The sequence below is a fragment of the Coturnix japonica genome, chromosome 3 (genome assembly GCF_054131305.1).
Source record: "Coturnix japonica strain WE chromosome 3, WE-NBRP24, whole genome shotgun sequence".
Classification (NCBI taxonomy): domain Eukaryota; kingdom Metazoa; phylum Chordata; class Aves; order Galliformes; family Phasianidae; genus Coturnix; species Coturnix japonica.
In genome coordinates this window covers 58,921,404-58,934,942 of record NC_140665.1, presented here as the reverse complement: position 1 = coordinate 58,934,942, position 13,539 = coordinate 58,921,404, and positions in this window count along the sequence as shown.

Genomic DNA, 13,539 nt, shown 5'->3' with positions numbered 1-13,539 from the left:
ATGCTATTTATTTCACTAAAACCATTTAGAAGATGAAGGGTACTTGTGGAATAGGGTAAAGCTCTACAACTATTATTGAGACAGCAGCATATGCAGCAATTTGGCTGTGACATTAAAACTGTGCACTCTGCGCACTCAGGCAAATGGCATTGTTAGACCGATATTGCCCAACTTCTGACAATTTTCCAGCTTGTGCAGCTGTTGGGAACATATGGGCTTTAATGTTTCTGTGGTTAGTGATTCTTCCTTTTGCTCTTTCTTGCACACACACATACAGACACTCCAGCTGGGGTCTACTGAACACACTGAACATTAAAATAATAGATTTGCTTTCAGGCCGGGACAGTAATGGATTCAGCTCACCTTAATTAGTGAATAGATTCATTGCCTTAGAACAGATCTGAATATATAGCAGGTCTGTGATCTGCTTCTTTGCTACTGGTAAAGGTTTTGCTTGTGAATGTACTCAGCCTAGATACAAAGGAAAATCTGAAAACTGATTGAAGTCATATTTTACAGGTATGGAGACACTGCATGTTATCTGGCTGCAGCAATTTAGATGGAAAGGTAGATGCTGAAAATTTCAGTGCTGATTAAATAGAATTTTGACAGCAGAAGAAAGTGATTGTTCTGTTCTTCCAAATATGGGTTCAGTCCAATCTGGCTTTTAATTGCACTGCAATAGATTAGTAAATTATTCTAGTAAGTAATTGAAAGAAAATTCAAGTAAAATCCTGCTGAAGGGAAAGCTGTGCCTTTTATTAACATGGTTTAAATACATTTTGTTCTGCACTCTTTGAAGTACATAGCTATCAGTATTCTTGGCTTAGTTTGACAGAAATTGTTCAGAGTACTAGCTGGCTACCTGGGTCTCAGTATGAATTTCTATTAATAACACTGTTAAAATTGCCATCATGTTTTCAAGTTAGCAGACAATGAAACCGCGTTACCTCATAGCATTATTTAATAATGCAGCAAAATTCAAATTTATAAGAATCTTGAGATTATTAGTAAGAAATAGCTTCTGAAATGAAGCACATACTTGAGGCAGCTGTTTACTCATGCCCAGGTTTGAGATGGAAAAAAAAAATTCAAGAGTAATATGTTTTGGCAAATCATATTTTGGACGGAAGAACACCAAAGAAAACAAACTGAAAGCTAATCTGATAGGTAAGTTATTCTGTAAAATACCTGAGAGGAATTCCTCTATTTGTGATTACAACACAAAAAAAGATTGCAAGTAATGCAACCAGCTCCTATACTTCACCAGATACTGCAATAAAGTGCTTAAAATAAATAAATAAATAAATAAATAACCCAAAAATACACACCTGTTGCCATGTAAAGGAAGTTTTACTTACAGTTGCTCTTGGAAAGTAAAAAGGTTTTCTTTTCAAACTATTAGTGCTAAGACAGGAATCTGCTGATCATTTGTCACATCACATTAATGCACACATCAGTACAAAGGTACAGCTTTTGAAGCAGCTATTGGATAACAACGTAGAGTAAGGAAAGGGCTATTCTACAAGAGAAAATAGATCAAGAAACATCTGGAAACTTCATGTTTGGAATAGGGCACCGAGACTGACAGGATCTTAAATATATCCTGTTCAGTTACTGGTATCCCCAAATGGCTTTCTTGTTCTCCTTTTGCTTTTGTACAAATGTTTACATCTGTCTACAACATCCTACTTGATTTTTCTAGTTGTGGACTTTATGGCATTATATCTATCCTACACACAGGAGGTACAATACTGAAAAAGAAGTTGAATCTGTCATTTAAGCCAACCACTCTCATACCTGCATCTTTCTTTCACACACTGTCAGAGGTACTGTGTGTAGAATATGACCTTGTTTCACGACAAGAGAATAACTTCCAAAACATGGAAACAAAGGCAAACAAATGAGCAAGATCTACCCAAACCATTAATGGCAGGACACTGCATGTACACACTCTATGACTTTGCATAAAATTCTCAATGGAGCTCCATTTCTTACTGATTATATGCAGCCACTAAGTCTTAATTAATGAGACAATTTTAGCAATTATCTTTCAAAGTCCATACAGTTGATATGTATATTTGTCTGCTTCTCCACCCTGAGCCATGATCCAGTGTACAATTTATTTGGAAACTCCATCTCATTTTGAAAAATGCAATAATTCAGTGAAGTTCTTAATATTGGGCAGGGAATATTGCTCATAATGAAGCTAAATATATTAAAAAACAGGAGAGGAGGAGAGGAGAGGAGTTATATAGTTAGGCAACTGCCTTAATCTGATTACTACAAGCACAAAATCAGACTACATTAATCATATCCCTACCTCTTTGTTGTCATTAATGTATTCAACAGACATATACACATTTTTCTTCCCCCCCAAAAAAAACCAAAAACCTCTCAGTGTCCTGTAGGAAGCCTCACTATTATATGTAATTCTGCTCTGACAGATGTTTCCAGCTACTGAAAATTTGGAAATATCACACCATCTTTTCTATGACAATAATTAGCCAGAAATTGCCATGAAAAAAATGTGCCTTGAACAAGTTTGTTCACATTCATCCTGCAGTGTGCAGCTTTAAATAAGCAGTTTTAATCTTTATACGATATATTTATTTTTCAGATTGTTTAACCTTCTTTGATTTGATGTTTAAAAATCACCCATGACTTTGGTAATATCTCTCTATATTGTTCAGTTCACTGAGATAAATCTCCACGGCCTTCAAAGAGGACACAAGAAACAGACATGTCTCATTTTCCTATATTTCATCTTTCTCCAATGCAATGAAAAGGACAGACCTCGGTTGTTGAAAACAGAAGATTAAGAACTAGAAATAGCTTTCATTTGGTCATCTACAATTTTGCCATTGCAGAATTGCTATATTTTAAAAGGACTTTTGTCCAAGTTAGTTATAAACAAGTCAGGCTACACAAAGACTGAGGAGGCACAGAACAAAAGCCATGAGAGATTCCATTCTCTGATTGTTGTGAAAAGTTTTTCTTCATTTAAGAGCATCCTTAGTAGTTTGTCTCCTAATTTTCTTCTTCTTTTTTTTTTTTTTTCCCCCTCATATTCCCTACAGAAAACCAAATAATCAACAAACAGGAAAACCCTGAACTTTGCCTTTAGCCAGTTCACTTTCCATCTGGATTTGGTTTGGATTCTACATTACATAATTCTGCCTACTGCCTTGATTTGTCTCTCTGTAATTCAGATGCAGACAACATCATCAGATTTATTAAGAGTTATTTAAAAAAAAAACAAAAACAAAAAAAACAAAAAAACAGAAACAGGACAAATTTTTGAAAGAATATTTTTCAATTAAAACCCATATCAGCTTCACTAGCATCAGTGGGTCAGATAGTTTACAGCCAGCAGAGGAGATTAGATTATTTTGACCTTATAAGCACTGTAGCTATTAAGCTTGTTTAGTTTTTGTTCTATTTTGCTTGTATCCTTGTAGCTTTTTTACTGAGCAAAAACACATCCACTGTTTTCTATGGCCTTTTAAACACAGTCATGGAGGATAAGCCTTATCTGCAGGCATTTTTTTCTGACAGACAAATATTAAAATCAAATGAACGTCTTATTTCTACAAGCCTTTCTTTTAGGAGTGAACTAGAGGAGATCACATATTCTCCCAGAAAATCCCTTGTAGGTTTAAGACAAATTCAATAAAGTAATAGAAAACAAAACCATCACAAACTGCAGTCTCCCAATAACTCAGGATGGAATTAAGAGTTGGAATGATGACTATCAGGAGCTTTCCTGAGGTGAAAATACATTAGTGTAAACAATTAAATGGATCGTTTTGAACATTTACAATTATCAAATTTTACTTGGAAGGATATATAATGCCGATGTTAATGATGTATATTATCTACTGTGGCCATTGCAATCAATATTGCCTCACTGTTACAAAACTTTACAGTTGATGGAAGTGATAATATTCATGACTTAACCTTAACTTCTACCTAGAGTATAAGTGGGTAGATGACTCTGATGTAATTACACAAGGTTTTAAATTTTCACTACTTATATCTGCCAATGACCACACATTTCCTACAGTTTACTTTGAATCACAGACTCACAGAATCATCTAGGTTGGAACAGGCCTTCAAGGTCTCCAGGTTCAACCATCAACTTGACCTAGCAACACCATCATTAAATCATGTCCCTGAGTGCCCTGTCTCTAGACTATCTCCAGGGATGGGGTCTCCACTGCTTCCCTGAACAGCCCATTTCAGTACTTGACCACACTGTCCATGAAGAAATTCTCCCTAATATCCAATCTAAACCTCCCCTGGTGCAAGCTGAGACCATTTCCTTGCACCCTATCTCTTGTAACCTGGAAAAAACAACACCCACTATAAAAGAGAGTAAAGATAGTGAAGAACCTGGAAGACAATAAATGACAGCTAATTAGTTGTACCTTGAAAACTCTGGGGTGCCAGCCAAATCACTATGTACATTTTATACTTCATATGTGACACAGAAATTCCAGAAAAGGAGGAAAAAATAAGTTATGGACTTCTGAAATGTACTTGCTCTTGATGAAAGCTTTTTTATTTTGCATATGTTCCAAGCTGACTGATAGCAAAGTGAACATTTCTGTGATTTATCTTGAGGAATAGTCACTGGAAAAATAAAACCAAACCTAATCTTGATTGATCATTTTTTCAAAGACTGAAGATGTTATGGCAAACAGGTATTACAGGCCGTGATGTTAAAGGCCTGGAAATGTATTTCAAGAATCATTACTGTTTCAGGTAAAAGCCTTTACAACTTGCTAGCTTTCAAATTCTCAGCTATTCATGCCTGAAATGAGAGATTAGCCAGAATGAACCAAAACTTCTGATGTCCAAGTGACATCTTTATAACTTTCACAGTTAATTCTTGCTTTCATCATCCTTTCTATTACTGGTATAGATTTATTTAAAAACATATTGTTTTTAATGTGTAGTAATGTAATATTTACAGTTTTTGTTTGTATGTGTATGCGTGAACTGGGCTGACAGAGGTAGAAGGGAGCAGTGAAGCAGTCTGTGAAGGTGCCTTTCAGTATGATGCGGCTTAATATACAGAGGATTCACTATCCCAGCCACAATGGGTGCATCTCCGCAGGTACTGCTACAACCTCTCTTCGACTCTCAGTTTGCCTTCACCCACAGTAAATCGGATCCCGACCTTCACGTAGCAGAGCCCGTTCGGAGCGCAGGCACCCCAAGGCACCCGTGGGTGAGCGAGGTGCTCCTTTATCTCACATCTCCCTCTAGCGGGATGCGGAGGAAGAGTCAGCCTCCATAACCCTCCTTTTCTAATCTTCCTCTTTCTTGCTAAGTCTTACTGTTAAGTAAAATCATACACCGTCTTTTATTCTTAAATGATTTAATATGAAATAGTCACGCGTTAAAGCTTTTTGAAATTAAAAAACGGGGGAAAAAAATCTTTTTTTAAGCATTCTATTAGTGACTTATAGTGTACATTTATTTATTTATACTTTTGTTACATTTAGATGTGGTCCAAATCTGAGTAAGGATAATATGGAGGCTCGTATGTTCTGCCCTTCAGTGTTATACAGGTTAATTTGCTGTGACTGCAGAAGATACTCTTTCAAGCCACCAAAACTTAAGCCCCATTTAGGACTGGGATGTTAAACCTCCAGGCATTTTGCTCAGTGGCAGTTATTCTTCTTGGCATGAACTAAAAACTGTGTCTAATATCAATCTGCAAACTTCCTTTGGAGAGCTGCGCAGAAATGCAAGCATGTAGTAAAACCACTAATTAACAGTGATGTAACGAAAGATTACATTTCAGCATAACGTACAGAATTAAGATAAAAATTTGGCTTGAAAACACACAAGTTTCTGGTGCTGAATTATGTTTTAGGCCTTTCTGTACCGTTGCAATAGCCCAGGAGCTCCGAGTCAGCAGTTGCTGTATCCGGAGGCACCTAATTTTCTGAGAAATTCCTTAATTGCTTCCTGCCGTGAATGCATACAAGCATGCTGGACTGCGAGCATGAAGCTGCTTGATGTCTCCATCTGCGCAAGGAAAAGTGTCCTTCAGTGATTTAAACAAACAAACAAACAAATAAACAAACAAACAAGGATTTGAATAGTTTTGGGAGGCAGACAGGGGAAGGAGAGGATGGGTGTTCTTTATTTTTGTGATCAGACTGATTTGCAGCACAGTGCTAACAGCCTGTTGCAAATCTGATCTACAAGGCTCATTGCTTTCCTGCACATTCTTGGTATCTTCAGGAATAAGACAGGCTATATTTGTTGTTCATTTTTAAATTGCTTTTTTTAAGCCCTAAGTTGAAAACTGTTTAAATCTGAGATGTGTGACAATAAACCTTCCTGGGGACAACACTGAGAATAAAAGAAAGAATATGTTTTCAACTCTTCTGCAGGTTCAAAGGATGTTACACCCCTTCATTAGCACTCATCATCTTAAAAGTGTTTCCCTAGATTTTATGAAATTTCAAGGATATTCAGAGTAACTATATACAGTATGTGCTTAATTCTCAATCACATGTCCTTTGTTAAATGTACAGGTATCCACCATTGGGGCACAATTTTTTTTAAAAAAACTCATGATGAGTTGTTACAGCAGAGGACAGAAGTAGAAGTGAGACTTTTTATGGAGGTATATTAACACCAGGGCTTGTAACGCTTATGCCAGCTCTTTTCAGATGTAGTCTGCAGGTCAATCAGATTGCATGTCAAGGACTTTTACAATTTCACGCTGAGACTCTTACATTTCCATTTAAAAGGATAGTAGAGACCCTATTTGTTCTTGATGTGGAATTTCTACTGAAATCAAATGGTATGGAGGGCAGGGAACAATAGTTGAATAAGTAAAGAAAAAAATCACAGAAAGAAAAAAATAATCATGCAGGTGCATTGCTATCCCCTGACTCTAAATGAATGCATAAAATCATCTGTGCCTTATGTGGCAACTTCATGAAATAATCCAAAGAGATTTTACTTCAGTTTTTGCGTTTTCCTTGCAGTTTTCATAGTGTGTTACCTTCTTATACCGAGGAATATCCTTCATTTGCTGGCTCAGTTGGCAAATTGTGATATTCCTTTATTAATAAGCATTTCTAGCAGTTTCTTCTGCACTAACCAGCTTAGCTGGCTTCATACTTTGCCTCCTTTTCAGGTTTTAGAAAAGGAATTTACCTAGAGAGGTATAAATAGGGACAGGTTAAAACAGTTTATCTGAAATGCAGTAATCTCACAGTTCCCAAGCAGTAGCATGCAATGGGCAGCAAAGAGAGTTCTCAGGCTCACATATCAGCTTGAGCTGCACCCATCAGAAGTTGTCAGAAATAAATTTGTTTTCTTCAACACCATGCTATTAATACTTACCCCATTTTTAAGGGTATTTTTGATAAAGACATTAAGTAAGTTGTTGGTGTCCTGGATCCTGAATTTTCAAAAGTATAAAATCATCCTTGTCACACTGAGTTCTGAAAGTCTTTGGATTTCTGCCTGGTATGTTTCAGTTAGTGAAACCTTAAAAAAAAAAAAAAAAAAAAAAAAAGGTTAAATTGATTACACTGGTTACCCAAATTTCACTTCTGACCACAAAATAAATTCATATATATACATATACCAAATATATATACAGATATGTATCCAATATTATATTTACTATGTATAATCTTTTCAGCCTGAAAATGTGAGATTCTGAAGTGAAATTGAAGCTTATTGAAAACAGTGGGGAAAGAAGATACTTGCAAGGTGAAAACCTCACTTTCAGACAGTGGTTTGAGCACTTAGCTGGGTGAAGAGAAGTCAGACTATGTTTTTCCCATGGGGATAGCTTCTGTATGTGGTATTGAATTGCTAGCAGCACTAATACAATACCATCTCTCAGTCATTAGAAAGAGTTTCTTTGGCTTGTCATTCTCTGCATGAAGGAGAGTTCCCCTGGGAGAGATTTAATTCTACTCCTGGTGTTTCTGGGCATGGTCAAAGAAAAGCAGAATAAAACTGGTAGTTTTAAAAACAGTGTGTAGGGCCCAAGTTCTGGTCCAAATGGAACCCTATGAGCATTCTGTAAATATCCTCACATTTTTCTTTCTGAATTATTTCATTGATTAACTTCTTACTTTTTTTTTTTTTTTTTTTTTTTTTTTTTTTCCTTTCCCCAAGATAATGCAGCTTTCTCTGCAGGAACAGAAGATGAGTCCTTTTTCCTTCAGCTTGGAAAACTATAATTTTGAAGCTTACGGCCTCAGCAGGGTTTGTGGGCAAATTGAACGCTGCTGGGGCAAGAGTGACCTCAGCTGGGAAGAACTGTGGGAAGCCCAGCAAGAACTTGTTCCAAAAATATGGCAGAATGGGAGGGAGGAAGGGGAACCTCTAGTTTTTGTCAGAGCTAGAGTGAGAAGTGGGCTTTGGGCAGCACAGCACAGTGCAGATGTCAGCACGACACCAGGCCAAGCACTCCAAGCATTGCCTGGACATTGCTGAGGTTCAGTGAATGACAAAGCTCTGTAATCATAGAAGGAAAGCTGTGAGTCAGACACTGGGAGACGTGCACCTCTGTTCCATGTGGGTGAAGTAGCACTTCATTTTTGCTCATAACACACAAATAAACCTAAGAAGCACTTGCTTTTATAAGGACACTTGTATTTCATAGGTCTGAATATCTGACCAGCTTTGCCTACAAATTTCTACTTAGCTTTCAGACATTAATTTGCAAGTTTGAATCTTTGTTGACTATGATAAAGTAATTATTACATTCCTATCTTCTGAAAATATTCTGTAAATATGGAACAGATTATTGGTAACCATTTTGTTTTTCACTGTAATCACATTTTCAGGAACTATGCTTATGGATAATATACCAGTGTTAGTGTTGAGGGCAGGTAACTGAAAGGATTTTTTATTTTGAATGCCATCTCAGACAGATGTGAAGTTGCTGGGCTTTATTATTCAAGGTTTACACGTAGAAGTAAACCCTTCTTATAATGCTCAGTACATTGCAACTACTTTTTCCTCAGTTTATTCCACTGATTTTGATTTGTGCAGTTTTAGAATGTTTTTGACGTAACATCATTTGTGTTACAGTTTAATAACTGAAAGATATTGTTTTTTCTTAGATTATGCTTTTCCTTTATGCATCATTCATGCTTGTTCAACAGTGTTAGCAATTGTTAATGAGCACTTCCTAGCCTAAACTGTCAAGTCAGGGATTTTTGCATTCTTCATGCCTAGTTGCCTAGTTCATACATGCCACTGAATTGCTGATACATTCATAATGACTTTTTTTTTTTTTTTTTTTGAGGGTGGGGGGAGTTTTATTTTTAAAATTTCTGAGAAATTAAACAAATTAATATGCTTAAGTTCAGAGCAGGCTACCGAAGTTGATGTTCTTTACCATCTGGGAAAGGGACTCAGGGATTATACTAGGAGATTCTTTTCTGGGAAAATCTTATTAAAAACAGAAACTGCTGATTTCAGTACATGAATTTTCCAGTCGTTTTCCCAAAGCTGTTCTTCTGGGAACCCCTTAATCAGTAGTATTTTTTAATCAGTTTGTATTTTTACCAGCTGTCATCCCTATTAATAACACTTTTTTGATTTTACGTAAAATTTCTTGATGTTCAGCTCTTTGCAGACCCTTTCATGTCTACAATGCTGTTAATCCTGCAGACATGCCAAACAAAAGGAGCAATTATGTTCCTCAAATTATTCTGGCTGGCATATATGCAACGGTAGAAGGGGGCAGACTGGAAAATAAGAGGGAAGCCTTGAAATGTTGATAACAACAGACAGACCTGCGATGCCATCAAGAAACTCACCAGGTGTGCCTCTGTCTTCCAGTCAGGAACACCCCAGGCACCCTGCCTCTGCATTTCAGAAATCTGGTTAAATAATGTATTTCAAGCCCATTCTCTCACGAGGTCATAAATTTCTTGTCTGCATCCCAAAAAAACTTAGAGAGAAAATAGCCAGTCCTCTTTGTTTCCATGGCACTCTTGTGGGGAGAACACTTTAAAATGTCCAACATAAAATGTGTGCAGGTAAGTGAATATGTTTATGGAGCTAAATGTGCATGAACTGTATACCCTGAAAATATTCTTTCTACAGAAAAAGGCCGTCCACAAGCAATTTACAATCTTGTGATGAACAGAAAAATAAAATTAAACTCAAATGTATGAAATAATAAACTTGAGTCTATAAACAGTTCTCTGGGTTTCTTTTTCTTTTTTTTTTTTTGTTTTTGTTTTGGTTTATGAAGAAAGTGGTAGGAAAACAAACAAAGAAACAAACAAACAAAAAAGGACTCGACTCCAAATACTAAATGATTCGTAGACTACCATAAATAAAGTGTTCATTTTGGTCTTCTGGATAACAATTAGACTTTAATGTTCATTTTAGTATTGATGCAAAATCTCCCAAATAAGCACACAAATATGTCTCTGTAATAAAAAATAAAAATAAAAATATATTTTTTAAAAATGGTGACAATTTGAGAGTGAAGATTAAAATTCAAAAGAAAATAAAACCTGAGGAATACTGGATACAGGATAGAAAAAGTGAGATTTTCTGGGGGGAAGGAGCTCCTCCATTTCACTGTTGCCTTTCCCAACACAGCCAAAGCAAACAGGCAAACTTTCTGCCTCTCAGTTCACCTAAATGTGGAAAACACTCCAGTCTCTCCAAGGCAACCACAACAGGTCAGTTGACGTTTGTAAAACTTGGATAAGAAATGTTGCAATTTATGGCAAAACCACTGACTTTTTCTAGACATCAGTAGCACCATGCTTATTGTATGACCAATTTTCTACTCAGCAATAAAGTATTTGTCATCAGTAAATGTTTATACATACATATTCTGAAATCTTGTTTTATTTCAGTTCTAACAAGCTTAGTCATGCCAAGACCCCTGGCAAAACTTAAGGACTGCTTCTGTTTTTTTGAAAGGCTGCATTACTTTCACACTATATTACTTTATGTTATGACAACTGGAAATAATAGCCATATTTCTTTAAAAAAGAATGCATTTGTTTCATCCTTTGGAACCAAGTGTCTTAGAAGGCTCAGCACCAATACAAGGAAATAATAGATCACAAAATATCATAAGACCTTCCCAATGTAGAATTTATGAAAGCGAAATGTAAAATGAGATAAAAAGCTTAACTGACATTGAAGATACAACTCATGTTTATTTTCATTGTGTACAGAAGGTGGAGCCAAATTCATAAGGATCTCTGAGCTCATACTTAAATTTTTTGTCTGGATGGTTTTCCACTGACTTTTTGGAGGGCTGCTTGCTCTGAGGAGATAATGATCAGTTGCAATGTTGGAATAAATCCTTTAAGACCAACCTTTCTGGCTTTGAGCTGCCTGTAAGGAGCTTTAGAAGTTTCTTGGCAGAGGCAAAGAGCAACCAAGCCTCCGTGTATTACCCTTCCCCCTTTCTATCTATCAGTCAGCAGTGAGCCGGGAACGAATTAATGTTTCTAAATGTAGCATGGAAACATGAGCAAGTGAGCTTCATAAAGAATCTGTGGTAGCATCACAAAGCACAAAAAGGAGATCACCCCAAAATTTAAGCACTCTATCTTTCTCCATAGAATCACAGAATTGTAGGGAGTGGAAGGGACTTCCAGAGATCATTGAGTCCAACCCCTCTGCCAAAGCAGGTTCCCTACACCTTCTTTGTGATCCTCACACATTTTAAAAAGAAAATCCACTTAGATGTTTTAACTGCTAAGCGACACTGCAAGAAGAGACTAATGAACAGGGCAAAACAATTTTGTGCCTAAAAGATGGAACCAGGCATTAAAAATACAACTCCTAATCCTGGCTGTGTCATGAGCTGCCCATGACTAAGAAGAGCTGCTGTTATTTTCCATGACAAATTTCTAATATCTGTAAAATGTGGTTAATATAGCTTAACTTGTTCTGTGTTAATACTTACAAAGCACTGTGAGATTCTAGACAAACAGATGAATAACAGAGGAAAATATTTTGAGACTAGTGACAATGTGCTTAATGCCACGTACTGGACTCAGGTCTGATGGCATCTGTCACTTCTCTACAACTTCATCTGAGGCGCATCAGTCTTGATATGTTTCCAACAGGGTCCCTTTTAAAATAACGCCTTTTTTTTTTTTTTTTTTTTTTTTTTTTAAATTTGGCAAGCAAATCAGTAAAAGCAGGATTTATCTTGTGCTGACTCAGGCTCTTTTTCCCTAGGGAAATAGTCCCACAGCCAGTGGAATCTGAAAGAAACCAGTTTCAACAAGGAATAGCAAGTGTGCTCACTAAGAGGGGAAGTATCTTGTGATTATCCTCCTTTTTATTACTAATATTCTTACTGTTGTCAGAAAATATTCTCTTACATGCTGCCACAAAGTGCAAGTAGTTACTGCCTCAGTGAGTGGCAACTGCCTTTGCTTTGAAGAAGCCATGAGAGAATGGATCCGTTTTGCAGAGCCAGCAGTGCCAGGCACAGCAGCTTCCCTCTCCAGCTGACAGAAGAGGCGAGCACTGTGGCCAGCAGCTTCCAAGTAACATTACCTTTCTATGTGATGTAAGTTCCTTAAGCAAGCAAAAAACCACTGGCTGCTTTAAAAAACACCATTAGTCTGCACATATATGTGCTTAGGTAATCAAGAAATACCACAATATTGTTCCTTGGATATTCTGAGAAGCTTTACCTCAACAGGACAGGAAACAGGGCCACGCATTATTCACAAGCTTGTTCTGAAAGCCAAACGTGTAAGAAGGGATAGTGATGAAAATGTGCGGAGGCTTACATGCCATCCTGAGGCATGGGTGACTGCACAGCTGCCTTGAAAGGCTCCCAAGGAAATCTGTATTGCATATGTATATTCATTGCAGTTCACCATACAGTTCATGGACTCGTCTCCCAAATTGCATGGGATGAGGACAGTGCTATGCATGGGAGTGCTGGGAAGTGAATTTTGCAAGCAAATTGCAAACAAGAGAAGGCGTGCTCTGTGTCTTAAGAACTCCATAAATCACAGACATCCCTAACTGGGAGTGGACCGTGAACCCCACTGGTATCAACAGGAAATTCTGTAATGGTCGAAGGACTGGAGAGTCTTCCGAATGACATATTCACGGGGGCTTTCTCAGTGATTCAGGCTACTATGATATTTCAGAGAGAATATTTGGAGGAGAAACAAGGAAAAAAAGTTTATGTATAGAGTTCTGTATTTATATTTAGGTAACAAATAGAAAGAAAACAGAGGACCGGGTTGTGAGCTAACCAAGAATCTGTGTCAGGGGCTGTAAAAACTAAACAACCCACTGGAATTTATCATCTCTTTTGACAAGAAATGCATAAAAATGTAGCAGGAGTATTACTCTTCACTTATTGAACCAAAGATTCATGTTGGTGTGTGAAAGCCCTGGGCAGAGGGAATGGACAGAGCCTGCGCTCTGGAGCTGCATCTAGGTTACAACGTGCTCTTGCCCTCACTGGCTGTGCCGCAGGCTGCCTAGCAAACACAAACTGGTTTTGCAGTCCTAGCCCTGCCATGC